Consider the following 27,914-nt stretch of genomic DNA (forward strand, 5'->3'; position numbering starts at 1 on the left):
CCCCCAGATGCATTCAGCTCTTACCGAACGCCTCCCATATGGTCTAGCGGTCAGGATTCCTGGTTTTCACACCCAGGTGGCCCGGGTTCGACTCCCGGTATGGGAACATCCTGCCTTTTGGCTAAGGTGCGCTCATCAGAATCAAGCTTCCCAGGTGAGCGTACCGGAGCCCAACAAAAGCCTTCTCCTTGGGGGCCTATTAGTGCAGGGGAAGAACGGCTGTTGGCCAGAAAAAGGTCCTCCCTCTGTAATACTGGCTGTTTTCTCTTCACCCCATCTACAAAAGTTCTCGGCGGGTGACAAGAAAGGCAATGTCCAAAGTCAGATTTTCAGTTGCTCCAAGCCCCTTTTGCAACTCTGCTGCTGATAGCGCTGATGTCCAGACTCTACTCTCAGTGGTATCTCAGTGGGTGGGAAAGTGATCAAAAGTCTCCGTGATAGGCTTGTACGCTTATAGGGTGGACTTGCCCTAACCAAAAGGCTGTCCAAGCATGAGGACAGCGCCCCGTGTGAGGATTGAACTCACGACCTTCAGATTATGAGACTGACGCGCTACCTACTGCGCTAACGAGGCAGTGCTTTTGCCACTGTGCCGCACACGCGCCAGGTAAGTTGGCTCATGGTTTGCTGTCTAGACAGAGCTGATGCCCCCCTCTGGCTCTCGAGCTCCTTTTTCCCCCAGATGCATTCAGCTCTTACCGAATGCCTCCCATATGGTCTAGCGGTCAGGATTCCTAGTTTTCACCCAGGCGGCCTGGGTTCGACTCCCGGTATGGGAACGTTCTGCCTTTTGGCTAAGGTGCGCTCATCAGAATCAAGCTTCCCAGGTGAGCGTACTGGAGCCCAACAAAAGCCTTCTCCTTGGGGGCCTATTAGTGCAGGGGAAGAACGGCTGTTGGCCAGAAAAAGGTCCTCCCTCTGTAATACTGGCTGTTTTCTCTTCGCCCCATCTACAAAAGTTCTCGGCGGGTGACAAGAAAGGCAATGTCCAAAGTCAGATTTTCAGTTGCTCCAAGCCCCTTTTGCAACTCTGCTGCTGATAGCGCTGATGTCCAGACTCTACTCTCAGTGGTATCTCAGTGGGTGGGAAAGTGATCAAAAGTCTCCGCGATAGGCTTGTACGCTTATAGGGTGGACTTGCCCTAACCAAAAGGCTGTCCAAGCATGAGGACAGTGCCCCGTGTGAGGATTGAACTCACGACCTTCAGATTATGAGACTGACGCGCTACCTACTGCGCTAACGAGGCAGTGCTTTTGCCACTGTGCCGCACACGCGCCAGGTAAGTTGGCTCATGGTTTGCTGTCTAGACAGAGCTGATGCCCCCCTCTGGCTCTCGAGCTCCTTTTTCCCCCAGATGCATTCAGCTCTTACCGAACGCCTCCCATATGGTCTAGCGGTCAGGATTCCTGGTTTTCACCCAGGCGGCCCGGGTTCGACTCCCGGTATGGGAATGTCCTGCCTTTTGGCTAAGGTGCGCTCATCAGAATCAAGCTTCCCAGGTGAGCGTACCGGAGCCCAACAAAAGCCTTCTCCTTGGGGGCCTATTAGTGCAGGGGAAGAACGGCTGTTGGCCAGAAAAAGGTCCTCCCTCTGTAATACTGGCTGTTTTCTCTTCGCCCCATCTACAAAAGTTCTCGGCGGGTGACAAGAAAGGCAATGTCCAAAGTCAGATTTTCAGTTGCTCCAAGCCCCTTTTGCAACTCTGCTGCTGATAGCGCTGATGTCCAGACTCTACTCTCAGTGGTATCTCAGTGGGTGGGAAAGTGATCAAAAGTCTCCGCGATAGGCTTGTACGCTTATAGGGTGGACTTGCCCTAACCAAAAGGCTGTCCAAGCATGAGGACAGTGCCCCGTGTGAGGATTGAACTCACAACCTTCAGATTATGAGACTGACGCACTACCTACTGCGCTAACGAGGCAGTGCTTTTGCCACTGTGCCGCACACGCGCCAGGTAAGTTGGCTCATGGTTTGCTGTCTAGACAGAGCTGATGCCCCCCTCTGGCTCTCGAGCTCCTTTTTCCCCCAGATGCATTCAGCTCTTACCGAACGCCTCCCATATGGTCTAGCGGTCAGGATTCCTGGGTTTCACCCAGGCGGCCCGGGTTCGACTCCCGGTATGGGAACGTCCTGCCTTTTGGCTAAGGTGCGCTCATCAGAATCAAGCTTCCCAGGTGAGCGTACCGGAGCCCAACAAAAGCCTTCTCCTTGGGGGCCTATTAGTGCAGGGGAAGAACGGCTGTTGGCCAGAAAAAGGTCCTCCCTCTGTAATACTGGCTGTTTTCTCTTCGCCCCATCTACAAAAGTTCTCGGCGGGTGACAAGAAAGGCAATGTCCAAAGTCAGATTTTCAGTTGCTCCAAGCCCCTTTTGCAACTCTGCTGCTGATAGCGCTGATGTCCAGACTCTACTCTCAGTGGTATCTCAGTGGGTGGGAAAGTGATCAAAAGTCTCCGCGATAGGCTTGTACGCTTATAGGGTGGACTTGCCCTAACCAAAAGGCTGTCCAAGCATGAGGACAGTGCCCCGTGTGAGGATTGAACTCACGACCTTCAGATTATGAGACTGACGCGCTACCTACTGCGCTAACAAGGCAGTGCTTTTGCCACTGTGCCGCACACGCGCCAGGTAAGTTGGCTCATGGTTTGCTGTCTAGACAGAGCTGATGCCCCCCTCTGGCTCTCGAGCTCCTTTTTCCCCCAGATGCATTCAGCTCTTACCGAACACCTCCCATATGGTCTAGCGGTCAGGATTCCTTGGTTTCACCCAGGCGGCCTGGGTTCGACTCCCGGTATGGGAACGTCCTGCCTTTTGGCTAAGGTGCGCTCATCAGAATCAAGCTTCCCAGGTGAGCGTACCGGAGCCCAACAAAAGCCTTCTCCTTGGGGGCCTATTAGTGCAGGGGAAGAACGGCTGTTGGCCAGAAAAAGGTCCTCCCTCTGTAATACTGGCTGTTTTCTCTTCGCCCCATCTACAAAAGTTCTCGGCGGGTGACAAGAAAGGCAATGTCCAAAGTCAGATTTTCAGTTGCTCCAAGCCCCTTTTGCAACTCTGCTGCTGATAGCGCTGATGTCCAGACTCTACTCTCAGTGGTATCTCAGTGGGTGGGAAAGTGATCAAAAGTCTGTGCGATAGGCTTGTACGCTTATAGGGTGGACTTGCCCTAACCAAAAGGCTGTCCAAGCATGAGGACAGTGCCCCGTGTGAGGATTGAACTCACAACCTTCAGATTATGAGACTGACGCGCTACCCACTGCGCTAACGAGGCAGTGCTTTTGCCGCTGTGCCGCACACGCGCCAGGTAAGTTGGCTCATGGTTTGCTGTCTAGACAGAGCTGATGCCCCCCTCTGAATCTCGAGCTCCTTTTTCCCCCAGATGCATTCAGCTCTTACCGAACGCCTCCCATATGGTCTAGCGGTCAGGATTCCTGGTTTTCACCCAGGCGGCCCGGGTTCGACTCCCGGTATGGGAACGTCCTGCCTTTTGGCTAAGGTGCGCTCATCAGAATCAAGCTTCCCAGGTGAGCGTACCGGAGCCCAACAAAAGCCTTCTCCTTGGGGGCCTATTAGTGCAGGGGAAGAACGGCTGTTGGCCAGAAAAAGGTCCTCCCTCTGTAATACTGGCTGTTTTCTCTTCACCCCATCTACAAAAGTTCTCGGCGGGTGACAAGAAAGGCAATGTCCAAAGTCAGATTTTCAGTTGCTCCAAGCCCCTTTTGCAACTCTGCTGCTGATAGCGCTGATGTCCAGACTCTACTCTCAGTGGTATCTCAGTGGGTGGGAAAGTGATCAAAAGTCTCCGCGATAGGCTTGTACGCTTATAGGGTGGACTTGCCCTAACCAAAAGGCTGTCCAAGCATGAGGACAGCGCCCCGTGTGAGGATTGAACTCACGACCTTCAGATTATGAGACTGACGCGCTACCTACTGCGCTAACAAGGCAGAGCTTTTGCCACTGTGCCGCACACGCGCCAGGTAAGTTGGCTCATGGTTTGCTGTCTAGACAGAGCTGATGCCCCCCTCTGGCTCTCGAGCTCCTTTTTCCCCCAGATGCATTCAGCTCTTACCGAATGCCTCCCATATGGTCTAGCGGTCAGGATTCCTAGTTTTCACCCAGGCGGCCTGGGTTCGACTCCCGGTATGGGAACGTTCTGCCTTTTGGCTAAGGTGCGCTCATCAGAATCAAGCTTCCCAGGTGAGCGTACTGGAGCCCAACAAAAGCCTTCTCCTTGGGGGCCTATTAGTGCAGGGGAAGAACGGCTGTTGGCCAGAAAATGGTCCTCCCTCTGTAATACTGGCTGTTTTCTCTTCGCCCCATCTAAAAAAGTTCTCGGCGGGTGACAAGAAAGGCAATGTCCAAAGTCAGATTTTCAGTTGCTCCAAGCCCCTTTTGCAACTCTGCTGCTGATAGCGCTGATGTCCAGACTCTACTCTCAGTGGTATCTCAGTGGGTGGGAAAGTGATCAAAAGTCTCCGCGATAGGCTTGTACGCTTATAGGGTGGACTTGCCCTAACCAAAAGGCTGTCCAAGCATGAGGACAGTGCCCCGTGTGAGGATTGAACTCACGACCTTCAGATTATGAGACTGACGCGCTACCTACTGCGCTAACTAGGCAGTGCTTTTGCCACTGTGCCGCACACGCGCCAGGTAAGTTGGCTCATGGTTTGCTGTCTAGACAGAGCTGATGCCCCCCTCTGGCTCTCGAGCTCCTTTTTCCCCCAGATGCATTCAGCTCTTACCGAACGCCTCCCATATGGTCTAGCGGTCAGGATTCCTGGTTTTCACCCAGGCGGCCTGGGTTCGACTCCCGGTATGGAAACGACCAGCCTTTTGGCTAAGGTGCGCTCATCAGAATCAAGCTTCCCAGGTGAGTGTACCGGAGCCCAACAAAAGCCTTCTCCTTGGGGGCCTATTAGTGCAGGGGAAGAACGGCTGTTGGCCAGAAAAAGGTCCTCCCTCTGTAATACTGGCTGTTTTCTCTTCGCCCCATCTACAAAAGTTCTCGGCGGGTGACAAGAAAGGCAATGTCCAAAGTCAGATTTTCAGTTGCTCCAAGCCCCTTTTGCAACTCTGCTGCTGATAGCGCTGATGTCCAGACTCTACTCTCAGTGGTATCTCAGTGGGTGGGAAAGTGATCAAAAGTCTCCGCGATAGGATTGTACGCTTATAGGGTGGACTTGCCCTAACCAAAAGGCTGTCCAAGCATGAGGACAGTGCCCCGTGTGAGGATTGAACTCACGACCTTCAGATTATGAGACTGACGCGCTACCTACTGCGCTAACGAGGCAGTGCTTTTGCCACTGTGCCGCACACGCGCCAGGTAAGTTGGCTCATAGTTTGCTGTCTAGACAGAGCTGATGCCCCCCTCTGGCTCTCGAGCTCCTTTTTCCCCCAGATGCATTCAGCTCTTACTGAACGCCTCCCGTATGGTCTAGCGGTCAGGATTCCTGGTTTTCACCCAGGCGGCCCGGGTTCGACTCCCAGTATGGGAATGTCCTGCCTTTTGGCTAAGGTGCGCTCATCAGAATCAAGCTTCCCAGGTGAGCGTACCGGAGCCCAACAAAAGCCTTCTCCTTGGGGGCCTATTAGTGCAGGGGAAGAACGGCTGTTGGCCAGAAAAAGGTCCTCCCTCTGTAATACTGGCTGTTTTCTCTTCGCCCCATCTACAAAAGTTCTCGGCGGGTGACAAGAAAGGCAATGTCCAAAGTCAGATTTTCAGTTGCTCCAAGCCCCTTTTGCAACTCTGCTGCTGATAGCGCTGATGTCCAGACTCTACTCTCAGTGGTATCTCAGTGGGTGGGAAAGTGATCAAAAGTCTGTGCGATAGGCTTGTACGCTTATAGGGTGGACTTGCCCTAACCAAAAGGCTGTCCAAGCATGAGGACAGTGCCCCGTGTGAGGATTGAACTCACGACCTTCAGATTATGAGACTGACGCGCTACCTACTGCGCTAACGAGGCAGTGCTTTTGCCACAGTGCCGCACACGCGCCAGGTAAGTTGGCTCATGGTTTGCTGTCTAGACAGAGCTGATGCCCCCCTCTGGCTCTCGAGCTCCTTTTTCCCCCAGATGCATTCAGCTCTTACCGAACGCCTCCCATATGGTCTAGCGGTCAGGATTCCTGGTTTTCACCCAGGCGGCCCGGGTTCGACTCCCGGTATGGGAACGTCCTGCCTTTTGGCTAAGGTGCGCTCATCAGAATCAAGCTTCCCAGGTGAGCGTACCGGAGCCCAACAAAAGCCTTCTCCTTGGGGGCCTATTAGTGCAGGGGAAGAACGGCTGTTGGGCAGAAAAAGGTCCTCCCTCTGTAATACTGGCTGTTTTCTCTTCGCCCCATCTACAAAAGTTCTCGGCGGGTGACAAGAAAGGCAATGTCCAAAGTCAGATTTTCAGTTGCTCCAAGCCCCTTTTGCAACTCTGCTGCTGATAGCGCTGATGTCCAGACTCTACTCTCAGTGGTATCTCAGTGGGTGGGAAAGTGATCAAAAGTCTCCGCGATAGGCTTGTACGCTTATAGGGTGGACTTGCCCTAACCAAAAGGCTGTTCAAGCATGAGGACAGTGCCCCGTGTGAGGATTGAACTCACGACCTTCAGATTATGAGACTGACGCGCTACCTACTGCGCTAACGAGGCAGTGCTTTTGCCACTGTGCCGCACACGCGCCAGGTAAGTTGGCTCATGGTTTGCTGTCTAGACAGAGCTGATGCCCCCCTCTGGCTCTCGAGCTCCTTTTTCCCCCAGATGCATTCAGCTCTTACCGAATGCCTCCCATATGGTCTAGCGGTCAGGATTCCTAGTTTTCACCCAGGCGGCCTGGGTTCGACTCCCGGTATGGGAACGTTCTGCCTTTTGGCTAAGGTGCGCTCATCAGAATCAAGCTTCCCAGGTGAGCGTACTGGAGCCCAACAAAAGCCTTCTCCTTGGGGGCCTATTAGTGCAGGGGAAGAACGGCTGTTGGCCAGAAAAAGGTCCTCCCTCTGTAATACTGGCTGTTTTCTCTTCGCCCCATCTACAAAAGTTCTCGGCGGGTGACAAGAAAGGCAATGTCCAAAGTCAGATTTTCAGTTGCTCCAAGCCCCTTTTGCAACTCTGCTGCTGATAGCGCTGATGTCCAGACTCTACTCTCAGTGGTATCTCAGTGGGTGGGAAAGTGATCAAAAGTCTCCGCGATAGGCTTGTACGCCTATAGGGTGGACTTGCCCTAACCAAAAGGCTGTCCAAGCATGAGGACAGTGCCCCGTGTGAGGATTGAACTCACGACCTTCAGATTATGAGACTGACGCGCTACCTACTGCGCTAACGAGGCAGTGCTTTTGCCACTGTGCCGCACACGCGCCAGGTAAGTTGGCTCATGGTTTGCTGTCTAGACAGAGCTGATGCCCCCCTCTGGCTCTCGAGCTCCTTTTTCCCCCAGATGCATTCAGCTCTTACCGAACGCCTCCCATATGGTCTAGCGGTCAGGATTCCTGGGTTTCACCCAAGCGGCCCGGGTTCGACTCCCGGTATGGGAACGTCCTGCCTTTTGGCTAAGGTGCGCTCATCAGAATCAAGCTTCCCAGGTGAGCGTACCGGAGCCCAACAAAAGCCTTCTCCTTGGGGGCCTATTAGTGCAGGGGAAGAACGGCTGTTGGCCAGAAAAAGGTCCTCCCTCTGTAATACTGGCTGTTTTCTCTTCGCCCCATCTACAAAAGTTCTCGGCGGGTGACAAGAAAGGCAATGTCCAAAGTCAGATTTTCAGTTGCTCCAAGCCCCTTTTGCAACTCTGCTGCTGATAGCGCTGATGTCCAGACTCTACTCTCAGTGGTATCTCAGTGGGTGGGAAAGTGATCAAAAGTCTCCGCGATAGGCTTGTACGCTTATAGGGTGGACTTGCCCTAACCAAAAGGCTGTCCAAGCATGAGGACAGTGCCCCGTGTGAGGATTGAACTCACGACCTTCAGATTATGAGACTGACGCACTACCTACTGCGCTAACGAGGCAGTGCTTTTGCCACTGTGCCGCACACGCGCCAGGTAAGTTGGCTCATGGTTTGCTGTCTAGACAGAGCTGATGCCCCCCTCTGGCTCTCGAGCTCCTTTTTCCCCCAGATGCATTCAGCTCTTACCGAACGCCTCCCATATGGTCTAGCGGTCAGGATTCCTGGGTTTCACCCAGGCGGCCCGGGTTCGACTCCCGGTATGGGAACGTCCTGCCTTTTGGCTAAGGTGCGCTCATCAGAATCAAGCTTCCCAGGTGAGCGTACCGGAGCCCAACAAAAGCCTTCTCCTTGGGGGCCTATTAGTGCAGGGGAAGAACGGCTGTTGGCCAGAAAAAGGTCCTCCCTCTGTAATACTGGCTGTTTTCTCTTCGCCCCATCTACAAAAGTTCTCGGCGGGTGACAAGAAAGGCAATGTCCAAAGTCAGATTTTCAGTTGCTCCAAGCCCCTTTTGCAACTCTGCTGCTGATAGCGCTGATGTCCAGACTCTACTCTCAGTGGTATCTCAGTGGGTGGGAAAGTGATCAAAAGTCTCCGCGATAGGCTTGTACGCTTATAGGGTGGACTTGCCCTAACCAAAAGGCTGTCCAAGCATGAGGACAGTGCCCCGTGTGAGGATTGAACTCACGACCTTCAGATTATGAGACTGACGCGCTACCTACTGCGCTAACGAGGCAGTGCTTTTGCCACTGTGCCGCACACGCGCCAGGTAAGTTGGCTCATGGTTTGCTGTCTAGACAGAGCTGATGCCCCCCTCTGGCTCTCGAGCTCCTTTTTCCCCCAGATGCATTCAGCTCTTACCGAACACCTCTCATATGGTCTAGCGGTCAGGATTCCTTGTTTTCACCCAGGCGGCCTGGGTTCGACTCCCGGTATGGGAACGTCCTGCCTTTTGGCTAAGGTGCGCTCATCAGAATCAAGCTTCCCAGGTGAGCGTACCGGAGCCCAACAAAAGCCTTCTCCTTGGGGGCCTATTAGTGCAGGGGAAGAACGGCTGTTGGCCAGAAAAAGGTCCTCCCTCTGTAATACTGGCTGTTTTCTCTTCGCCCCATCTACAAAAGTTCTCGGCGGGTGACAAGAAAGGCAATGTCCAAAGTCAGATTTTCAGTTGCTCCAAGCCCCTTTTGCAACTCTGCTGCTGATAGCGCTGATGTCCAGACTCTACTCTCAGTGGTATCTCAGTGGGTGGGAAAGTGATCAAAAGTCTGTGCGATAGGCTTGTACGCTTATAGGGTGGACTTGCCCTAACCAAAAGGCTGTCCAAGCATGAGGACAGTGCCCCGTGTGAGGATTGAACTCACGACCTTCAGATTATGAGACTGACGCGCTACCTACTGCGCTAACGAGGCAGTGCTTTTGCCACTGTGCCGCACACGCGCCAGGTAAGTTGGCTCATGGTTTGCTGTCTAGACAGAGCTGATGCCCCCCTCTGGCTCTCGAGCTCCTTTTTCCCCCAGATGCATTCAGCTCTTACCGAACGCCTCCCATATGGTCTAGCGGTCAGGATTCCTGGTTTTCACCCAGGCGGCCCGGGTTCGACTCCCGGTATGGGAACGTCCTGCCTTTTGGCTAAGGTGCGCTCATCAGAATCAAGCTTCCCAGGTGAGCGTACCGGAGCCCAACAAAAGCCTTCTCCTTGGGGGCCTATTAGTGCAGGGGAAGAACGGCTGTTGGCCAGAAAAAGGTCCTCCCTCTGTAATACTGGCTGTTTTCTCTTCGCCCCATCTACAAAAGTTCTCGGCGGGTGACAAGAAAGGCAATGTCCAAAGTCAGATTTTCAGTTGCTCCAAGCCCCTTTTGCAACTCTGCTGCTGATAGCGCTGATGTCCAGACTCTACTCTCAGTGGTATCTCAGTGGGTGGGAAAGTGATCAAAAGTCTCCGCGATAGGCTTGTACGCTTATAGGGTGGACTTGCCCTAACCAAAAGGCTGTTCAAGCATGAGGACAGTGCCCCGTGTGAGGATTGAACTCACGACCTTCAGATTATGAGACTGACGCGCTACCTACTGCGCTAACGAGGCAGTGCTTTTGCCACTGTGCCGCACACGCGCCAGGTAAGTTGGCTCATGGTTTGCTGTCTAGACAGAGCTGATGCCCCCCTCTGGCTCTCGAGCTCCTTTTTCCCCCAAATGCATTCAGCTCTTACCGAACGCCTCCCATATGGTCTAGCGGTCAGGATTCCTGGTTTTCACCCAGGCGGCCCGGGTTTGACTCCCGGTATGGGAACGTCCTGCCTTTTGGCTAAGGTGCGCTCATCAGAATCAAGCTTCCCAGGTGAGCGTACCGGAGCCCAACAAAAGCCTTCTCCTTGGGGGCCTATTAGTGCAGGGGAAGATCGGCTGTTGGCCAGAAAAAGGTCCTCCCTCTGTAATACTGGCTGTTTTCTCTTCACCCCATCTACAAAAGTTCTCGGCGGGTGACAAGAAAGGCAATGTCCAAAGTCAGATTTTCAGTTGCTCCAAGCCCCTTTTGCAACTCTGCTGCTGATAGCGCTGATGTCTAGACTCTACTCTCAGTGGTATCTCAGTGGGTGGGAAAGTGATCAAAAGTCTCCGCGATAGGCTTGTACGCTTATAGGGTGGACTTGCCCTAACCAAAAGGCTGTCCAAGCATGAGGACAGCGCCCCGTGTGAGGATTGAATTCACGACCTTCAGATTATGAGACTGACACGCTACCTACAGCGCTAACGAGGCAGTGCTTTTGCCACTGTGCCGCACACGCGCCAGGTAAGTTGGCTCATGGTTTGCTGTCTAGACAGAGCTGATGCCCCCCTCTGGCTCTCGAGCTCCTTTTTCCCCCAGATGCATTCAGCTCTTACCGAACGCCTCCCATATGGTCTAGCGGTCAGGATTCCTGGTTTTCACCCAGGCGGCCCGGGTTCGACTCCTGGTATGGGAACGTCCTGCCTTTTGGCTAAGGTGCGCTCATCAGAATCAAGCTTCCCAGGTGAGCGTACCGGAGCCCAACAAAAGCCTTCTCCTTGGGGGCCTATTAGTGCAGGGGAAGAACGGCTGTTGGCCAGAAAAAGGTCCTCTCTCTGTAATACTGGCTGTTTTCTCTTCGCCCCATCTACAAAAGTTCTCGGCGGGTGACAAGAAAGGCAATGTCCAAAGTCAGATTTTCAGTTGCTCCAAGCCCCTTTTGCAACTCTGCTGCTGATAGCGCTGATGTCCAGACTCTACTCTCAGTGGTATCTCAGTGGGTGGGAAAGTGATCAAAAGTCTCCGCGATAGGCTTGTACGCTTATAGGGTGGACTTGCCCTAACCAAAAGGCTGTCCAAGCATGAGGACAGTGCCCCGTGTGAGGATTGAACTCACGACCTTCAGATTATGAGACTGACGCGCTACCTACTGCGCTAACGAGGCAGTGCTTTTGCCACTGTGCCGCACACGCGGCAGGTAAGTTGGCTCATGGTTTGCTGTCTAGACAGAGCTGATGCCCCCCTCTGGCTCTCGAGCTCCTTTTTCCCCCAGATGCATTCAGCTCTTACCGAACGCCTCCCATATGGTCTAGCGGTCAGGATTCCTGGTTTTCACCTGGGCGGCCTGGGTTCGACTCCCGGTATGGGAACGTCCTGCCTTTTGGCTAAGGTGCGCTCATCAGAATCAAGCTTCCCAGGTGAGCGTACCGGAGCCCAACAAAAGCCTTCTCCTTGGGGGCCTATTAGTGCAGGGGAAGAACGGCTGTTGGCCAGAAAAAGGTCCTCCCTCTGTAATACTGGCTGTTTTCTCTTCGCCCCATCTACAAAAGTTCTCGGCGGGTGACAAGAAAGGCAATGTCCAAAGTCAGATTTTCAGTTGCTCCAAGCCCCTTTTGCAACTCTGCTGCTGATAGCGCTGATGTCCAGACTCTACTCTCAGTGGTATCTCAGTGGGTGTAAGGTACCTTGAGGGTTGGAGACCGATGTGCTGGAGGTAGCAGCTCTTGCAACTTACCAACGGGAAACCCTGGAGTGGAAACAGGAATCTCCAGTTGGCACGGGGCAGGAGCGCTTGCAGGAAGTCACTGTAGCGCTCCCACAGGTTGAGTTTGGTACTGCAATGACTCAAACACCAGGTAGACTTGAGGACTGAAGCAGATCCAGGAACGGGCACAGGTCTGGCAGCAAAGCGGATACTCAAACAGGCGGTGGTCGGCAGCAGAGAGGGTAGTCGTACTTGGCAGAGGTCGGCAACAGAGCGGGTAATCAGACAGGCAGTGGTCGGCAGCAGAGAGGGTAGTCGTACTTGGCAAAGGTCGGCAACAGAGCGGGTAGTCAGACGAGCCAGGTTCAGTAACATCAGATCAGGGCAGAGCTTAGTCAGCACACGGGAACACACACACTCACAGAACTTGCTGCAATACTACAGCAACCAGAGTGTGGTGCTCTCCAGGCTTAAATAGGCCGTTTGGGCGTGCCCAGCGTAACGTACGACGCGCGTGCGCAGAAACGCACGGCGCCACGCAACGCCCACGTCAGAGCAACATGTACAAACAGACGCTCCTCACGCGCGCGCGCGTGCACGCGGCACTCACAGCAACGCCTTCCGGCGCCATTGCCTGCGCCGCCCGACGCGACGCGCACGAGCGCACCACGCCAGACCGCCGATTATGGAGACCGGCCGAGATGCCCCCGGACGCCTGCCGACATCCGTGCGTGCCAGCCGCCTCGCCTGGACAGGTAACTGAACGTGACAGTGGGTGGGAAAGTGATCAAAAGTCTCCTCGATAGGCTTGTACACTTATAGGGTGGACTTGCCCTAACCAAAAGGCTGTCCAAGCATGAGGACAGTGCCCCGTGTGAGGATTGAACTCACGACCTTCAGATTATGAGACTGACGCGCTACCTACTGCGCTAACGAGGCAGTGCTTTTGCCACTGTGCCGCACACGCGCCAGGTAAGTTGGCTCATGGTTTGCTGTCTAGACAGAGCTGATGCCCCCCTCTGGCTCTCGAGCTCCTTTTTCCCCCAGATGCATTCAGCTCTTACCGAACGCCTCCCATATGGTCTAGCGGTCAGGATTCCTGGTTTTCACCCAGGTGGCCTGGGTTCGACTCCCGGTATGGGAACATCCTGCCTTTTGGCTAAGGTGCGCTCATCAGAATCAAGCTTCCCAGGTGAGCGTACCGGAGCCCAACAAAAGCCTTCTCCTTGGGGGCCTATTAGTGCAGGGGAAGAACGGCTGTTGGCCAGAAAAAGATCCTCACTCTGTAATACTGGCTGTTTTCTCTTCGCCCCATCTACAAAAGTTCTCGGCGGGTGACAAGAAAGGCAATGTCCAAAGTCAGATTTTCAGTTGCTCCAAGCCCCTTTTGCAACTCTGCTGCTGATAGCTCTGATGTCCAGACTCTACTCTCAGTGGTATCTCAGTGGGTGGGAAAGTGATCAAAAGTCTCCACGATAGGCTTGTACGCTTATAGGGTGGACTTGCCCTAACCAAAAGGCAGTCCAAGCATGAGGACAGTGCCCCGTGTGAGGATTGAACTCACGACCTTCAGATTATGAGACTGACGCGCTACCTACTGCGCTAACGAGGCAGTGCTTTTGCCACTGTGCCGCACACGCGCCAGGTAAGTTGGCTCATGGTTTGCTGTCTAGACAGAGCTGATGCCCCCCTCTGGCTCTCGAGCTTCTTTTTCCCCCAGATGCATTCAGCTCTTACCGAACGCCTCCCATATGGTCTAGCGGTCAGGATTCCTGGTTTTCACCCAGGCGGCCCGGGTTCGACTCCCGGTATGGGAACGTTCTGCCTTTTGGCTAAGGTGCGCTCATCAGAATCAAGTGTTACGATTCATACTGTATCATCTCCTGCCTGGTGGTGGTGGTATTGAGTTGGACTGCCCTGGACTTCCACTATCCACCAGCAGGTGGCTTATCATTACATTTAAGGACTTGCAGTTCTTTGTATGGCCCGCAGAGGCCTCTAATGTGTCTCTGAGCAATTACCACCAGATGCTTCCTATTACATGGACTATATAAGTCTGCCTCTTCCTGCAAGTCATTGCCAGAACTTCCTATGTTACAGGTCTGAGTCTCTGGTCACCTCTGTTCCTGATACCTGGTTTCTTGTACCCTGCTCTGTTATCTGATTACCTGCTGCTGACCCTTTGCTAGTCCTGACTCTGCTTCTGTCTATTCCTTTGTACCTTGCTTGTATCTGATTACCCGTTGCTGACTCTGTTATTCCGTTTTGACCTGTCTTTGCCTGCTCCCTTTGATACCGCGTTATTGTATATATATATTTGCTTGTACATATATATCTCCTGCATGCCGTTTGTAGATAGATAGATAGTCAGGGTTTTGGTTATATGTGTGCACACTGTTTTGTTTGGTTTGCGGGAGATTCACTGTATATATTGTTTGCATATGGTTGTATGTTGTTTGCATGATTTGGTCCTTAATAAAACACCTTTTTGCACATTCCTGTCTCAGTATCAGTGTTTCTGCAAACTGTGGTCATTCATTGCAATACCTGTTTATTGTTCCGTAACAGTAAGTTCTGGCCATCATACTGACCACTGCAGACATACTGTGCACTGATACCTGTTGTGTCCAAAAATGGATCCGCAGCAAATGTATTATTATGCTTTACTGGCTGATGAGGAAGAGATTGAATGTCGTGCTGAATTTGCTGGTTTTTCTAAGGCTGAAATACAGCAGTTAATTTTCCAAGCCCACAGTTATGTTAAATTGGGAATCTTTAGCACCCAAGATATTGAAAATTTAGCCAGGATCTGGAATGACCTTGTACACCCCAAAATAACAAATGTTTGTTTGCAACCTGATTATGACAGAAGTATAGTCAGCGATTATGAACCACCTTTTGACAACTATGCCATAGAAGCTCTAATTAATTTGTTTGAGGATGACAGGGAATGTTTTCTTGATTACTACTCAGGCAAAGATAAACAGAGCGTGCAGGCTTGCATTGATTCCCTCCAGTCCCTGATTACTAAGGGAATATGCAAGTATGGGAAAGCCTCTCTTTTGCTAAATGCATGGCAGAAAATTATCTCTGCAGGTTCCACAGCTCCTGCCTTACCTGTTATAAATCCTGTCCAGGTTGACTTTACTTCCGAACAAGTTAACATGTACCATAGTTATTTGAAAACAGACAGAAAAGCATTTTTTGACTTTTACATTAAGCAAAGCTTTGCATTTGTTTCTGGATGTAAATGTGCGGTTGAGAGTCTATTGTTTGAAAGAAGATGTAAGCCTGAGTCAGCTCATGCCCTGATTGATGCATATTCTGAAATCCTGTCATTATGCAAATCCCCTGTTAACCCTCTGGCTACCTCTCACCTAGTTCAGAACCCTCAGTCCTCTGCAGCTAAAGTTCCTAAATGTCAGTCTTCCAGAAAGGAACGTTTGGATTTTGTATTTAACTCTGACCAGATTGATCGTTTGTTTGATTTTCTGAAGAGAGATATGGAAGGTTTTTATGAATGTTACTCTGAAAAAAGTGAAGCGTATGTATCTGCCAGTATACATGCAACTGAAGATTTGTTGAAATATAAGCTTTGTAAGCAAAAATCAGCGGTTGCTCTGATCTCTGCCTGGCGTGAAATCCTGTCTTCCCGTTCTCACTCTCTTTCTTCTGCTCATTTTCCATATACCTCTTCCTGTGTCCAGAACTCAGAACCTGCAATAGTGAAAAAATCTGTAAAATCAGCACCCTTGCAAACCGCTATCAGGTCCACACCCTGGTCCTGGCAGTATCCAGCTACATCTAATAAGCCTGCTGTTGCTCCAGTTTCCAGAGTGATCACCAGGACTAGACGCAAATACTTTCCTACAGCTTCCATTACTCCAGTCATCTCACCTCCTGTGCAGCCTCCAGTCATCTCACCTCCTGTGCAGCCTCCAGTCAACTCATCTCCTGTGCAGCCTCCAGTCAACTCATCTCCTGTGCAGCCTCCAGTCATCTTACCTCCTGTGCAGCCTCCAGTCATCTTACCTCCTGTGCAGCCTCCAGTCATCTTACCTCCTGTGCAGCCTCCAGTCATCTTACCTCCTGTGCAGCCTCCAGTCATCTTACCTCCTGTGCAGCCTCCAGTCATCTCACCTCCTGTGCAGCCTCCATCCAACTCCTGTCTGATGCAGCCTCTGGTTAATGTTTCGGTGACACCTGTTATACAAACTCTTGCCTTCCTCTCACAGCTCTTGCAGACTTGGTATGCTCCAGAATCCAGTCCAGCCGTGTGTTTGTCTACAGAGCCTTACCTCCAGCCTGCAGAGACTTTGCCTCCATCTGCAGAGCCTTGTGCTCAGTCTGCAGAACCTCACTTCCAACCTACAGAGACTTCAAAACAGCCTGCAGAATCCTGCTCACAGTCTGTAGAACTTTGCCTCCAGTCTGCAGAACTATGTTCCCAGTCTGCAGAATATTGCCCCCAGTCTGCAGAGACTTCTAGTCAACCTGCAGAATCCTGCTCACAGTCTGGAGAGTTTTGCATCCAGTCTGCAGAAAACGGCATACAGCCTACAGAATTTCAATCTAGTATTCTGCCCACTCAGTTTCAGTTCCAGCTCGCACAGGCCCAGTCCGCACAGTCTCAGTGCCAACTCGCACAAACTGTATCAGGGTCTCAGCCAAAGGTCCAGTCAAGCGCTCAGCCAACGGTTCAGCCAACGGTTCAGCCATGCGCTCAGCCAACGGCCCAGCCAAGTACTAAGCCAAAGGTCCAGATCCATGAAGTTATGCAGTCTGTTGCCCTGCCTGAAACTACTGAGCCTGTTGCCCTGTCTGAAGTTTCCCAACCTGTTAACCTGCCTGAAGTTTTCCTGCCTTCTGTTTCACCTGATGTTATGCAATCTGCTGCCCAGCCGTCACAGACTTTTGCTGCTGCCCAGTCTCCACAGACTTTTGCTGCTGCCCAGTCTCCACAGACTTTTTCTGCCGCCCAGTCTCCACAGACTTTTTCTGCCGCCCAGTCTCCACAGACTTTTGCTGCCGCCCAGTCTCCACAGACTTCTGCTGCTGCCCAGTCTCCACAGACTTCTGCTGCTGCCCAGCCTCCACAGACTTCTGCTGCTGCCCAGCCTCCACAGATGTCTGCTGCTGCCCAGCCTCTACAGATGTCTGCTGCTGCCCAGCCTCTACAGATGTCTGCTGCTGCCCAGCCTCCACAGATGTCTGCTGCTGCCCAGCCTCCACAGATGTCTGCTGCTGCCCAGCCTCCACAGATGTCTGCTGCTGCCCAGCCTCCACAGATGTCTGCTGCTGCCCAGCCTCCACAGATGTCTGCTGCTGCCCAGCCTCCACAGATGTCTGCTGCTGCCCAGCCTCCACAGATGTCTGCTGCTGCCCAGCCTCCACAGATGTCTGCTGCTGCCCAGCCTCCACAGATGTCTGCTGCTGCCCAGCCTCCACAGATGTCTGCTGCTGCCCAGCCTCCACAGATGTCTGCTGCTGCCCAGCCTCCACAGATTTCTGCTGCTGCCCAGCCTTCACAGACTTTTGCTGTTGCCCAGCCACTAGAGACTCCTGTTATCAACGCTCCTGATGCTTCCAAGACTGCTGTCTGCCCTGTTGGTACCAAGCCGGCTGCAGCGCCTGATGTCTGCCAGTTTCCTGCTCTGTCTGAGACCTGCCAACCTGTTGTCCACTCTGATCCTGTCCAGTCTCCTCCTCAGTCTGATGATGCATGCCAGTTTCCTGCCAAGCCTGTTGGTGCCTGCCAGTCTCCTGTTCAGCCTGATATTGCTCATTTTCCTGCCAAGACTGATGATCCTGTCCAGTCTGCTGTTCAGCCTGTTTCTGTCCAGTTTCCTGCTCAGCCTGATGATGCCTGCCAGTGTCCTGCCAAGCCTGTTGGTGCCTGCCAGTTTCCCGTTCAGCCTGATCCTGTCCAGCCTTCTGCTCAGCCTGATGATCCTGTCCAGCCTTCTGCTCAGCCTGATGATCCTGTCCAGCCTTCTGCTCAGACTGATGATCCTGTCCAGCCTTCTGCTCAGACTGATGATCCTGTCCAGTCACCTGCTCAGTCTGAAGATCCTGTCCAGTCACCTGCTCAGTCTGAAGATCCTGTCAAGCCTGATGATACCTGTCAGTCTCCTGCTCAGCCTAATGGTCCTGTCCAGTCTCCTGCCAAGCCTTATGCCTGCCAGTCTCCGGTCCAGCCTGATACCTTGTCTGATATCCTCCAGTTTCCTGAGATCCTGTTTTCTACATTGCTCTCTGTCCAAAAGATGCTGGTCTGGATTTGGTTGGCATTATTTCCCTCCCTGCCCACCCAGGTTTGCCTTTTACTGCCTCCTGTATTTGTTGCTGCTTTCTGGGTCCTGCCTGATGTTGTACAGTCTTTTATCCAACTTGCCATCCTGCCTGGACGTTTACAGCTTATGTTACAACATCCAAAGACCAAGTTTTTAAAGTGTTTTCCCTCCCTGCCCTCCCAAGCTTGGCCTCTGCGACCCACCTGGCCAATGTTTGGGTTGTCTGCCCTCTTGTGGGACCCTGGTGGACATTTTCTAAAGACACTGTGGAGCGTCCTGAGGCCGCTCCTTCAGGGGGGGGGTACTGTTACGATTCATACTGTATCATCTCCTGCCTGGTGGTGGTGGTATTGAGTTGGACTGCCCTGGACTTCCACTATCCACCAGCAGGTGGCTTATCATTACATTTAAGGACTTGCAGTTCTTTGTATGGCCCGCAGAGGCCTCTAATGTGTCTCTGAGCAATTACCACCAGATGCTTCCTATTACATGGACTATATAAGTCTGCCTCTTCCTGCAAGTCATTGCCAGAACTTCCTATGTTACAGGTCTGAGTCTCTGGTCACCTCTGTTCCTGATACCTGGTTTCTTGTACCCTGCTCTGTTATCTGATTACCTGCTGCTGACCCTTTGCTAGTCCTGACTCTGCTTCTGTCTATTCCTTTGTACCTTGCTTGTATCTGATTACCCGTTGCTGACTCTGTTATTCCGTTTTGACCTGTCTTTGCCTGCTCCCTTTGATACCGCGTTATTGTATATATATATTTGCTTGTACATATATATCTCCTGCATGCCGTTTGTAGATAGATAGATAGTCAGGGTTTTGGTTATATGTGTGCACACTGTTTTGTTTGGTTTGCGGGAGATTCACTGTATATATTGTTTGCATATGGTTGTATGTTGTTTGCATGATTTGGTCCTTAATAAAACACCTTTTTGCACATTCCTGTCTCAGTATCAGTGTTTCTGCAAACTGTGGTCATTCATTGCAATACCTGTTTATTGTTCCGTAACACAAGCTTCCCAGGTGAGCATACCGGAGCCCAACAAAAGCCTTCTCCTTGGGGGCCTATTAGTGCAGGGGAAGAACGGCTGTTGGCCAGAAAAAGGTCCTCCCTCTGTAATACTGGCTGTTTTCTCTTCGCCCCATCTACAAAAGTTCTCGGCGGGTGACAAGAAAGGCAATGTCCAAAGTCAGATTTTCAGTTGCTCCAAGCCCCTTTTGCAACTCTGCTGCTGATAGCGCTGATGTCCAGACTCTACTCTCAGTGGTATCTCAGTGGGTGGGAAAGTGATCAAAAGTCTCCGCGATAGGCTTGTACGCTTATAGGGTGGACTTGCCCTAACCAAAAGGCTGTCCAAGCATGAGGACAGTGCCCCGTGTGAGGATTGAACTCACGACCTTCAGATTATGAGACTGACGCGCTACCTACTGCGCTAACGAGGCAGTGCTTTTGCCACTGTGCCGCACACGCGCCAGGTAAGTTGGCTCATGGTTTGCTGTCTAGACAGAGCTGATGCCCCCCTCTGGCTCTCGAGCTCCTTTTTCCCCCAGATGCATTCAGCTCTTACCGAACGCCTCCCATATGGTCTAGCGGTCAGGATTCCTGGTTTTCACCCAGGCGGCCTGGGTTCGGCTCCCGGTATGGGAACATTCTGCCTTTTGGCTAAGGTGCGCTCATCAGAATCAAGCTTCCCAGGTGAGCGTACCGGAGCCCAACAAAAGCCTTCTCCTTGGGGGCCTATTAGTGCAGGGGAAGAACGGCTGTTGGCCAGAAAAAGGTCCTCCCTCTGTAATACTGGCTGTTTTCTCTTCGCCCCATCTACAAAAGTTCTCGGCGGGTGACAAGAAAGGCAATGTCCAAAGTCAGATTTTCAGTTGCTCCAAGCCCCTTTTGCAACTCTGCTGCTGATAGCGCTGATGTCCAGACTCTACTCTCAGTGGTATCTCAGTGGGTGGGAAAGTGATCAAAAGTCTCCGCGATAGGCTTGTACGCTTATAGGGTGGACTTGCCCTAACCAAAAGGCTGTCCAAGCATGAGGACAGTGCCCCGTGTGAGGATTGAACTCACGACCTTTAGATTATGAGACTGACGCGCTACCTACTACGCTAACGAGGCAGTGCTTTTGCCACTGTGCCGCACACGCGCCAGGTAAGTTGGCTCATGGTTTGCTGTCTAGACAGAGCTGATGCCCCCCTCTGGCTCTCGAGCTCCTTTTTCCCCCAGATGCATTCAGCTCTTACCGAACGCCTCCCATATGGTCTAGCGGTCAGGATTCCTGGTTTTCACCCAGGCGGCCTGGGTTCGACTCCCGGTATGGGAACGTCCTGCCTTTTGGCTAAGGTGCGCTCATCAGAATCAAGCTTCCCAGGTGAGCGTACCGGAGCCCAACAAAAGCCTTCTCCTTGGGGGCCTATTAGTGCAGGGGAAGAACGGCTGTTGGCCAGAAAAAGGTCCTCCCTCTGTAATACTGGCTGTTTTCTCTTCGCCCCATCTACAAAAGTTCTCGGTGGGTGACAAGAAAGGCAATGTCCAAAGTCAGATTTTCAGTTGCTCCAAGCCCCTTTTGCAACTCTGCTGCTGATAGCGCTGATGTCCAGACTCTACTCTCAGTGGTATCTCAGTGGGTGGGAAAGTGATCAAAAGTCTCCACGATAGGCTTGTACGCTTATAGGGTGGACTTGCCCTAACCAAAAGGCAGTCCAAGCATGAGGACAGTGCCCCGTGTGAGGATTGAACTCACGACCTTCAGATTATGAGACTGACGCGCTACCTACTGCGCTAACGAGGCAGTGGGTGTAAGGTACCTTGAGGGTTGGAGACCGATGTGCTGGAGGTAGCAGCTCTTGCAACTTACCAACGGGAAACCCTGGAGTGGAAACAGGAATCTTCAGTTGGCACGGGGCAGGAGCGCTTGCAGGAAGTCACTGTAGCGCTCCCACAGGTTGAGTCTGGTACTGCAATGACTCAAACACCAGGTAGACTTGAGGACTGAAGCAGATCCAGGAACGGGCACAGGTCTGGCAGCAAAGCGGATACTCAAACAGGCGGTGGTCGGCAGCAGAGAGGGTAGTCGTACTTGGCAGAGGTCGGCAACAGAGCGGGTAATCAGACAGGCAGTGGTCGGCAGCAGAGAGGGTAGTCGTACTTGGCAAAGGTCGGCAACAGAGCGGGTAGTCAGACGAGCCAGGTTCAGTAACATCAGATCAGGGCAGAGCTTAGTCAGCACACGGGAACACACACACTCACAGAACTTGCTGCAATACTACAGCAACCAGAGTGTGGTGCTCTCCAGGCTTAAATAGGGCGTTTGGGCGTGCCCAGCGTAACGTACGACGCGCGTGCGCAGAAACGCACGGCGCCACGCAACGCCCACGTCAGAGCAACATGTACAAACAGACGCCCCTCACGCGCGCGCGCGTGCACGCGGCACTCACAGCAACGCCTTCCGGCGCCATTGCCTGCGCCGCCCGACGCGACGCGCACGAGCGCACCACGCCAGGCCGCCGATTATGGAGACCGGCCGAGATGCCCCCGGACGCCTGCCGACATCCGTGCGTGCCAGTCGCCTCGCCTGGACAGGTAACTGACCGTGACAATGCCCCCTCCTTAAAGGCAGCCTCCGGATGCCCTCTGATACAGGCTTATGAGGGTATTTCCGATGAAACTCCTTAACTAGGTGATTAGCATGAATATTAACAGCTGGCTCCCAAGAGCTCTCTTCCGGACCATAGCCTTCCCATTTGACCAGATACTGGATTTTTCTACCTCTTCTCCTAGAGTCCAGAATAGCCTCCACCTCAAATTCCTCTTCTCCATCAATTTCAATAGGTGCTGGAGGGCCCACATTGCGATCTGGAAAAACATCTGCAACTGCTGGTTTAAGAAGAGACACATGGAAAACTGGGTGGATCTTGAGAGTCTTGGGAAGTGTGAGCTCATAAGCCACTTGACCAATCTTCTTTTTTACAGGGAAGGGACCGATATACTTAGGTCCCAGTTTGCGTGAAGGACCTGGCAATTTCAGATGTGCAGTAGATAAAAACACAGTATCTCCCACTGTTAATTCCAGCTCACCTCTTCTATGGACATCAGCATTTCTCTTAAACGCCTCTTGTGCTTTAGCCATGTTGTCCTGAAGAAGCTTGTTATTGTCAGAGAGGAAGTGGACTAGCTCCCCTGCAGCTGGTACAGATGCCTCTGGAATTAGATTAGGCAAGAAGGTGGGATGAAACCCGTAATTTGCAAAAAACGGGGATTGTTGAATAGCTGAATGACAGGAATTATTGTAAGCAAATTGTAACGATCGGTGGGCGCAGAGAGTATCTGATTTACCGGTGATCTGCAGTATCGCCGGAAATACAGATATATACCAGATTATAAGTGATCTGCAGTCTCACCGATAATCCGATATACAAACTAACCTCTGTTCGCCTGAGTAGAGTGTAGTTTTTTGGTGTAACAGTAACACTAGGAGGCCTAGGCCTCAGTGCAGCAAGGAGAACTGCACGTATTCCTTCTGCAGACCTGAGCTCTCCAAGACGGGAGGAGTCAGACTGACAGTAGGAAGGAAAGTCCGAGAGTGACACTCAGGAAGAAGTGTCACTAACAGGACTGGGAACCGCCTCCAATCGTGAGGTCGGTTCTCGAGGTCAGACAAGCCAGGTCGTACACACACGGACAGATAAAGTACAAATACAGTAGGCAAAGGCGGAGTCAAAGTACAGGCAGGGTTCGGCAACGGGGTATCAGATATATCGGGGTACAAAATCAGGAGGCAGAAACAGAGTCTTGGAACGAGCCGAGGTTCGGCAACAGAGTATCAGAAATATCGAGGTACAAGGTCAGAGTTCAGGAGGATAGTCGAGGCAGGCAAAAGTCATAACATATAATCACAATCAAACTAGTACTTTAGCTATCAAATATCTAGCTAAGTGTAGGATTACAGCTCCAGCTGGTCCCGGCACACTTCAGGATCTGACTACGGATCTGGGTGCTCCCACGTATGTGATCGCACGCCAGACAAAGAGCAAGTGAACAACCAGCAGTATATATACTCTAGGACCTTTCCAGGACCTCCCTAATTGCTGGTCCAATGAGAGCAGTGGAATTTGTCAGCTGACCCAGCTGGTCAGCCGACACCCTTCTAACTGTTATTTAAACTCTGCCTTTCTGCTCGCGCGCGTGTAAGTCTGAATCTTGGTGGACTATCAGTCCCAGCCACACCAGTACTGTCATGCAATGTATCTAGTGCGGGGGCCGCCTCTGATGCGGATTCCGCCGCACTGCCTATGCGGCATGCAGCGTTTTTTCCGCGTTGTGACGCCATGCTGGACGCGGAAACAGCCGCCTCACCTTGAGAGACGGCGGCATTTCCGCGTTTCCTTACACAAATTCAGCCAAAGGTAACAGATGAAGCCAATTATCCTGTGTAGTAGTCAAAAAACACCTGAGGTACTGTTCTAAAGTCTGATTTGTTCGTTCCGTTTGTCCATTTGACTGAGGGTGGTAGGCCGATGAAAAATGTAATTGTATATCCAGTAGTTTGCATAATGCTCTCCAAAACCGGGAAGTAAACTGAGTCCCTCTGTCAGAGACTATATCTCCTGGGACACCATGCAGCCGAACAATTTCTCTGATAAAGGTAGTAGCTGTTGTTTGTGCAGACGGCGTATTATGCATGGGTATGAAGTGCGCCATCTTAGACAATCGGTCTATTACCACAAAAATGGTGTTAAATCCTTCCGAAACAGGCAATTCCACAATAAAATCCATGGCAATTGAAAACCAGGGTCTTGGAGGCACTGGTAGAGGATCTAAGAGTCCCCATGGCTTCAATCTAGATCCTTTGGCACAACAACAGGTTCTACAGGCTCTCACGTACTCTTTACAATCCTTCCTTAGATCAGGCCACCAAAAGGAACGTTGCACCAGCTCCTGAGTCTTGGATACCCCAAAATGACCTGCCAGTTGATGGTCATGACACAGTTTTAACACTGATGTGCGAAGATCTTGAGGAATAAAGATTTTATCTTCATGATACCATAGACCATCCTTGAACATTAGAAATGACTCATCTGTATCAGAAAGCCCGAATTTACTCTGCTGAATTTGCTTGACCAGATCAGGTTGTAGAATCAGGAAATTATGACTTGACAGAATTGTATCTGGACAAACTGGTGACACTTCCTCCTCCGGAAACATCCGAGATAAGGCATCTGGTTTGATGTTCTTTGACCCAGGTCGATATGTTATGTGGAAAGAGAATCTAGAAAAAAAAAGTGCCCATCTTGCTTGTCTGGGGTTCAGTCTCTTAGCAGTCTTTAGATACTCAAGATTTTGATGATCCGTGTAGATCAAAATAGGGTGACTTGCACCTTCCAGTAAGTACCTCCATTCCTCTAAAGCGTTCTTAATTGCCAACAATTCTCTATCCCCGACATCATAATTCCTCTCAGCAGGAGTCAGTTTCCTAGAGAAATATGCCACTGGATGTAGCAGGAATTTCACCCCTTGTCTCTGAGATAGAACTGCTCCCACCGCCATTTCAGATGCATCCACTTCCAATAAATAAAGCAAGGCAGGGTCAGGGTGTCTAAGAATGGGAGCAGTTGTAAACAATTCCTTGAGTCTTTCAAAAGAGGCTTGCGCTTCAGTACTCCAGACAAATCGTTCTTGCTGACGAGTAAGTTGAGTGATAGGTAAGATTATTGCTGAAAAATGTTTGATGAACCTCGGTAAAAATTTTAAAAACCGATAAACCGTTGAACTGCCTTCTTGTTCGTAGGAGGTGGCCAATCGATGATTGCCTGAATCTTTTGTGGATCCATGGTAAATCCTTCTGCAGAGATGATAAGACCCAAGAACTGAATTGATTCTTTTTCAAACTCGCATTTTTCTGCCTTTACATAAAGTTTATGCAACCTAAGCCGAGACAGAACTTGACCTACTTGAGAGCGATGAATCTCCACTGAAGGCGAGAATACAAGGATGTCATCCAAGTAGACGATAATGAAATGATCCAAGAAGTCCTTAAGAACATCGTTAATGAAGTGTTGGAAGGTAGCTGGGGCATTACATAGCCCAAATGGCATGACCCGATATTCGAAGTGACCAAATCTAGACCTGAAGGCTGTCTTCCATTCGTCCCCAGCCCTTATTCTTATCAAATTGTATGCACCTCTAAGATCTAATTTGGTAAAGATTTTGGCTTCTCTTAATTTTTGAAACAGCTCAGGGACCAAAGGTAACGGGTATCGATTCTTGATTGTGATCTTGTTTAATTCACGATAATCGATACATGGACGAAGAGTCTTGTCCTTCTTTTCTACAAAGAAAATCCCCGCACCCGCCGGGGAAGTGGATGGTTGTATGAATCCTTTTTTGAGATTTTCTTCTATATATTGTCTTAAGGTTTCTTGTTCAGGATCAGAAAGGGGAAACATACGACCAAAAGGAATTGGTGCTCCAGGATGTAGGTCAATTGGACAGTCGTAAGGACGATGTGGGGGTAGCTGATCAGCCCCCTTTTTATCGAAAACATCGAGATACTTATGATATTGAACTGGGATGACTTCTTGCAATGAGGAGGTGCATAATAATGATCCTGTTGGAGCAGGTACATGACATTGTCTGCAATAACTGGACTCAAATGACACAGAACCAGATGACCAATTGATGATGGGATTATGTGCCTGAAGCCAAGGTAGTCCTAGGATAACAGGGTATACTGGGGAGGATACTAGGTCAAACTTTAAAAGCTCCTTTTCCTATCTCAAACGGGGTTAGGCAAGGATGTCCCTTGTCCCCCATTCTATTTAATCTCGGCATTGAAACAATTATTCAAGCTATCCAACAGGATGAGGAAATCAGAGGTATAAAAACTAGACAAGGCGAGATGAAGATCCTGGCCTATGCCGACGATTTACTCCTAACTTTGACAGATCCACTTAATTCAACAATAAATTGTCGAGATAAATTTAATTTTTTTGCAAAATATTCAAATTTTAAACTTAATAAAGAAAAAACAGAGATTCTAAATATAGGCTGTTCGGCAGAACTCATGGAAGAGATAAAACAGAATAGTGAGTTTAAAGGTAATAATCATGCAATTAAATATTTAGGTATCAATCTTACCAGCAATCTTGATTCGATTTTTAAAAACAACTTTTTGAAAATAGTGGGTGAATGTAAAAAGAAGCTGAGATCCTGGGACCGTCCGTGTTTCAACTTAATTGGTAGGATTAACATTATTAAAATGTTGATCCTCCCTAAACTCATCTTTTTGTTGCAGAGTCTACCAATAGCCATCCCTAATATATGGTTCCAGAATTGGCACAAGATATTCCAGAATTTTATCTGGAACAATGCTAAACACAGAATAAACTATAAATTAGTCATGAAAAGAAAAGACCAGGGCGGACTTGCCGCTCCAAATTTATATAACTATCATAAAAGTGTACATCTGACAAGATTTCTAGAATGGAAAAGGGAGACCACCACTGGTACTGAGAATAAGATATGGCCACGGTTGGAGGAAGAAGAAGCAGATTTTGATCTAGTCTTTACTTGGATCACTAAAAATATCAATAAAGTCTATAACACATCTTCCCATCCGTTGATTAAACCAACCCTGAAATCAGTACTCTGGATAATTGAAAAATGGCAAAAAAAAACGGGGTTTTCCCCCTTGATAACCCTACGAGATAATCCAGACTTCCCCCCAGGTCTTGACCCAGCTTGGTTTGGTAAACATAATATAAGTCGTGAAACACGTGCTGTAGATATTGGGGGAAACCCCACGCTCGGAATTAGATCGATTCTTGAGTGTAGTGACCAGATTGGTTTTTGGGGTCTCTCCCAGATACATAGTTTCTTCTGTAAGTTTGCCTCGAGGGTGGTTCAGAAGAGGGAGCTGAATAACTTCGAGAGACACTTTTATCTGGGAAAAAAAATGAATAAATCCATTTCCAGTTTATACGCAGACATCTGCGCAGCAGAATATGACCAGGACCTCCCGGCATATTGCAGAAAATGGGAAAGTGACCTGGGGTCCAGTCTGGAAGGGTTATGGCCACAAATATGGGTAAATACTTTTAAAATCAAAGATCCAAGACTACAATTGACCCAATTTAAAACAATTGGTAGATGGTACATGACACCATCCCGTGTTGGTAAGTTTGCAAACCGCAAGGTGATGTGTTGGAGGTGTGGACAGGGGGACGGAGATACCTTACATATGTGGTGGCAGTGCCCGATAGTCAGAAAATTTTGGGATGATATCATCCTTCTGGCCGGGAGATTGCTAAAAGGAAAATTTGAACTTACCCCGAAGGAAGCAATCCTCAGTTATACAGTTAAAAAAGAAAGCCCGGGATGCTCACTGATTAAAGAATATGGCACGATCGTTGCCAAAAGTATTATCGCTAACAACTGGAAAAACCCGTCTAGGCTAGATATAGGAGAATGGTTTGCTAGGATGGATGAACTGTGTAAGAACATGGAGCTGGGAACCACGAATAAGGTAGAAGAAATATGGAGAAGTCTTGTGGCTAATCTTGGTTAGGTTTACACTGGGGAGGGAATGAACTGAGAATTCGGAGTCATCAGAGAGGGTTGTTGGGGTTGGAAGTGGGCGGTAATGGTTGGTGTTGGGGTGGGACGGGGGACCCCGGGGAGAGAATGGATGACAGAGTGACTGTGAATGGTATGTCTGAGACGCGTATGTTAGTTGCAAG

General features: G+C 50.6%; 41 non-coding genes across 41 annotated transcripts; 20 read left to right on the top strand and 21 right to left on the bottom strand.

Annotated features, from left to right (window-relative positions):
- Nucleotides 1–32: 32 nt before the first annotated feature.
- TRNAE-UUC (transfer RNA glutamic acid (anticodon UUC)) lies at nt 33–106 on the top strand. The gene has a single exon. It is a non-coding gene; the product is annotated as a tRNA-Glu (tRNA).
- A 395-nt stretch (nt 107–501) lies between these two features.
- TRNAM-CAU (transfer RNA methionine (anticodon CAU)) lies at nt 502–574 on the bottom strand. The gene has a single exon. It is a non-coding gene; the product is annotated as a tRNA-Met (tRNA).
- Nucleotides 575–707: 133 nt separating this feature from the next.
- TRNAE-UUC (transfer RNA glutamic acid (anticodon UUC)) lies at nt 708–779 on the top strand. The gene has a single exon. It is a non-coding gene; the product is annotated as a tRNA-Glu (tRNA).
- Nucleotides 780–1,174: 395 nt separating this feature from the next.
- TRNAM-CAU (transfer RNA methionine (anticodon CAU)) lies at nt 1,175–1,247 on the bottom strand. Its single transcript has one exon. It is a non-coding gene; the product is annotated as a tRNA-Met (tRNA).
- Nucleotides 1,248–1,380: 133 nt separating this feature from the next.
- On the top strand, nt 1,381–1,452 carry TRNAE-UUC (transfer RNA glutamic acid (anticodon UUC)). Its single transcript has one exon. It is a non-coding gene; the product is annotated as a tRNA-Glu (tRNA).
- Nucleotides 1,453–1,847: 395 nt separating this feature from the next.
- Nucleotides 1,848–1,920, bottom strand: TRNAM-CAU (transfer RNA methionine (anticodon CAU)). The gene has a single exon. It is a non-coding gene; the product is annotated as a tRNA-Met (tRNA).
- Nucleotides 1,921–2,053: 133 nt separating this feature from the next.
- Nucleotides 2,054–2,125, top strand: TRNAE-UUC (transfer RNA glutamic acid (anticodon UUC)). Its single transcript has one exon. It is a non-coding gene; the product is annotated as a tRNA-Glu (tRNA).
- Nucleotides 2,126–2,520: 395 nt separating this feature from the next.
- Nucleotides 2,521–2,593, bottom strand: TRNAM-CAU (transfer RNA methionine (anticodon CAU)). Its single transcript has one exon. It is a non-coding gene; the product is annotated as a tRNA-Met (tRNA).
- Nucleotides 2,594–3,193: 600 nt separating this feature from the next.
- On the bottom strand, nt 3,194–3,266 carry TRNAM-CAU (transfer RNA methionine (anticodon CAU)). Its single transcript has one exon. It is a non-coding gene; the product is annotated as a tRNA-Met (tRNA).
- Nucleotides 3,267–3,399: 133 nt separating this feature from the next.
- TRNAE-UUC (transfer RNA glutamic acid (anticodon UUC)) lies at nt 3,400–3,471 on the top strand. Its single transcript has one exon. It is a non-coding gene; the product is annotated as a tRNA-Glu (tRNA).
- A 395-nt stretch (nt 3,472–3,866) lies between these two features.
- TRNAM-CAU (transfer RNA methionine (anticodon CAU)) lies at nt 3,867–3,939 on the bottom strand. The gene has a single exon. It is a non-coding gene; the product is annotated as a tRNA-Met (tRNA).
- A 133-nt stretch (nt 3,940–4,072) lies between these two features.
- Nucleotides 4,073–4,144, top strand: TRNAE-UUC (transfer RNA glutamic acid (anticodon UUC)). Its single transcript has one exon. It is a non-coding gene; the product is annotated as a tRNA-Glu (tRNA).
- Nucleotides 4,145–4,539: 395 nt separating this feature from the next.
- TRNAM-CAU (transfer RNA methionine (anticodon CAU)) lies at nt 4,540–4,612 on the bottom strand. Its single transcript has one exon. It is a non-coding gene; the product is annotated as a tRNA-Met (tRNA).
- A 133-nt stretch (nt 4,613–4,745) lies between these two features.
- Nucleotides 4,746–4,817, top strand: TRNAE-UUC (transfer RNA glutamic acid (anticodon UUC)). The gene has a single exon. It is a non-coding gene; the product is annotated as a tRNA-Glu (tRNA).
- A 395-nt stretch (nt 4,818–5,212) lies between these two features.
- On the bottom strand, nt 5,213–5,285 carry TRNAM-CAU (transfer RNA methionine (anticodon CAU)). The gene has a single exon. It is a non-coding gene; the product is annotated as a tRNA-Met (tRNA).
- A 133-nt stretch (nt 5,286–5,418) lies between these two features.
- On the top strand, nt 5,419–5,490 carry TRNAE-UUC (transfer RNA glutamic acid (anticodon UUC)). The gene has a single exon. It is a non-coding gene; the product is annotated as a tRNA-Glu (tRNA).
- Nucleotides 5,491–5,885: 395 nt separating this feature from the next.
- On the bottom strand, nt 5,886–5,958 carry TRNAM-CAU (transfer RNA methionine (anticodon CAU)). Its single transcript has one exon. It is a non-coding gene; the product is annotated as a tRNA-Met (tRNA).
- Nucleotides 5,959–6,091: 133 nt separating this feature from the next.
- On the top strand, nt 6,092–6,163 carry TRNAE-UUC (transfer RNA glutamic acid (anticodon UUC)). Its single transcript has one exon. It is a non-coding gene; the product is annotated as a tRNA-Glu (tRNA).
- Nucleotides 6,164–6,558: 395 nt separating this feature from the next.
- TRNAM-CAU (transfer RNA methionine (anticodon CAU)) lies at nt 6,559–6,631 on the bottom strand. Its single transcript has one exon. It is a non-coding gene; the product is annotated as a tRNA-Met (tRNA).
- Nucleotides 6,632–6,764: 133 nt separating this feature from the next.
- TRNAE-UUC (transfer RNA glutamic acid (anticodon UUC)) lies at nt 6,765–6,836 on the top strand. The gene has a single exon. It is a non-coding gene; the product is annotated as a tRNA-Glu (tRNA).
- Nucleotides 6,837–7,231: 395 nt separating this feature from the next.
- TRNAM-CAU (transfer RNA methionine (anticodon CAU)) lies at nt 7,232–7,304 on the bottom strand. The gene has a single exon. It is a non-coding gene; the product is annotated as a tRNA-Met (tRNA).
- Nucleotides 7,305–7,437: 133 nt separating this feature from the next.
- TRNAE-UUC (transfer RNA glutamic acid (anticodon UUC)) lies at nt 7,438–7,509 on the top strand. The gene has a single exon. It is a non-coding gene; the product is annotated as a tRNA-Glu (tRNA).
- A 395-nt stretch (nt 7,510–7,904) lies between these two features.
- On the bottom strand, nt 7,905–7,977 carry TRNAM-CAU (transfer RNA methionine (anticodon CAU)). Its single transcript has one exon. It is a non-coding gene; the product is annotated as a tRNA-Met (tRNA).
- Nucleotides 7,978–8,110: 133 nt separating this feature from the next.
- On the top strand, nt 8,111–8,182 carry TRNAE-UUC (transfer RNA glutamic acid (anticodon UUC)). Its single transcript has one exon. It is a non-coding gene; the product is annotated as a tRNA-Glu (tRNA).
- A 395-nt stretch (nt 8,183–8,577) lies between these two features.
- Nucleotides 8,578–8,650, bottom strand: TRNAM-CAU (transfer RNA methionine (anticodon CAU)). The gene has a single exon. It is a non-coding gene; the product is annotated as a tRNA-Met (tRNA).
- Nucleotides 8,651–9,250: 600 nt separating this feature from the next.
- Nucleotides 9,251–9,323, bottom strand: TRNAM-CAU (transfer RNA methionine (anticodon CAU)). The gene has a single exon. It is a non-coding gene; the product is annotated as a tRNA-Met (tRNA).
- Nucleotides 9,324–9,456: 133 nt separating this feature from the next.
- Nucleotides 9,457–9,528, top strand: TRNAE-UUC (transfer RNA glutamic acid (anticodon UUC)). The gene has a single exon. It is a non-coding gene; the product is annotated as a tRNA-Glu (tRNA).
- A 395-nt stretch (nt 9,529–9,923) lies between these two features.
- Nucleotides 9,924–9,996, bottom strand: TRNAM-CAU (transfer RNA methionine (anticodon CAU)). Its single transcript has one exon. It is a non-coding gene; the product is annotated as a tRNA-Met (tRNA).
- A 133-nt stretch (nt 9,997–10,129) lies between these two features.
- On the top strand, nt 10,130–10,201 carry TRNAE-UUC (transfer RNA glutamic acid (anticodon UUC)). Its single transcript has one exon. It is a non-coding gene; the product is annotated as a tRNA-Glu (tRNA).
- Nucleotides 10,202–10,802: 601 nt separating this feature from the next.
- TRNAE-UUC (transfer RNA glutamic acid (anticodon UUC)) lies at nt 10,803–10,874 on the top strand. Its single transcript has one exon. It is a non-coding gene; the product is annotated as a tRNA-Glu (tRNA).
- Nucleotides 10,875–11,269: 395 nt separating this feature from the next.
- On the bottom strand, nt 11,270–11,342 carry TRNAM-CAU (transfer RNA methionine (anticodon CAU)). The gene has a single exon. It is a non-coding gene; the product is annotated as a tRNA-Met (tRNA).
- Nucleotides 11,343–11,475: 133 nt separating this feature from the next.
- Nucleotides 11,476–11,547, top strand: TRNAE-UUC (transfer RNA glutamic acid (anticodon UUC)). The gene has a single exon. It is a non-coding gene; the product is annotated as a tRNA-Glu (tRNA).
- A 1,201-nt stretch (nt 11,548–12,748) lies between these two features.
- TRNAM-CAU (transfer RNA methionine (anticodon CAU)) lies at nt 12,749–12,821 on the bottom strand. The gene has a single exon. It is a non-coding gene; the product is annotated as a tRNA-Met (tRNA).
- Nucleotides 12,822–12,954: 133 nt separating this feature from the next.
- Nucleotides 12,955–13,026, top strand: TRNAE-UUC (transfer RNA glutamic acid (anticodon UUC)). Its single transcript has one exon. It is a non-coding gene; the product is annotated as a tRNA-Glu (tRNA).
- Nucleotides 13,027–13,421: 395 nt separating this feature from the next.
- On the bottom strand, nt 13,422–13,494 carry TRNAM-CAU (transfer RNA methionine (anticodon CAU)). The gene has a single exon. It is a non-coding gene; the product is annotated as a tRNA-Met (tRNA).
- Nucleotides 13,495–13,627: 133 nt separating this feature from the next.
- On the top strand, nt 13,628–13,699 carry TRNAE-UUC (transfer RNA glutamic acid (anticodon UUC)). Its single transcript has one exon. It is a non-coding gene; the product is annotated as a tRNA-Glu (tRNA).
- Nucleotides 13,700–19,549: 5,850 nt separating this feature from the next.
- Nucleotides 19,550–19,622, bottom strand: TRNAM-CAU (transfer RNA methionine (anticodon CAU)). Its single transcript has one exon. It is a non-coding gene; the product is annotated as a tRNA-Met (tRNA).
- A 133-nt stretch (nt 19,623–19,755) lies between these two features.
- Nucleotides 19,756–19,827, top strand: TRNAE-UUC (transfer RNA glutamic acid (anticodon UUC)). The gene has a single exon. It is a non-coding gene; the product is annotated as a tRNA-Glu (tRNA).
- Nucleotides 19,828–20,222: 395 nt separating this feature from the next.
- Nucleotides 20,223–20,295, bottom strand: TRNAM-CAU (transfer RNA methionine (anticodon CAU)). The gene has a single exon. It is a non-coding gene; the product is annotated as a tRNA-Met (tRNA).
- Nucleotides 20,296–20,428: 133 nt separating this feature from the next.
- TRNAE-UUC (transfer RNA glutamic acid (anticodon UUC)) lies at nt 20,429–20,500 on the top strand. Its single transcript has one exon. It is a non-coding gene; the product is annotated as a tRNA-Glu (tRNA).
- Nucleotides 20,501–20,895: 395 nt separating this feature from the next.
- TRNAM-CAU (transfer RNA methionine (anticodon CAU)) lies at nt 20,896–20,968 on the bottom strand. Its single transcript has one exon. It is a non-coding gene; the product is annotated as a tRNA-Met (tRNA).
- Nucleotides 20,969–27,914: the final 6,946 nt, after the last annotated feature.

The sequence above is a fragment of the Hyperolius riggenbachi genome, chromosome 3 (assembly GCF_040937935.1).
Source record: "Hyperolius riggenbachi isolate aHypRig1 chromosome 3, aHypRig1.pri, whole genome shotgun sequence".
NCBI lineage: Eukaryota > Metazoa > Chordata > Amphibia > Anura > Hyperoliidae > Hyperolius > Hyperolius riggenbachi.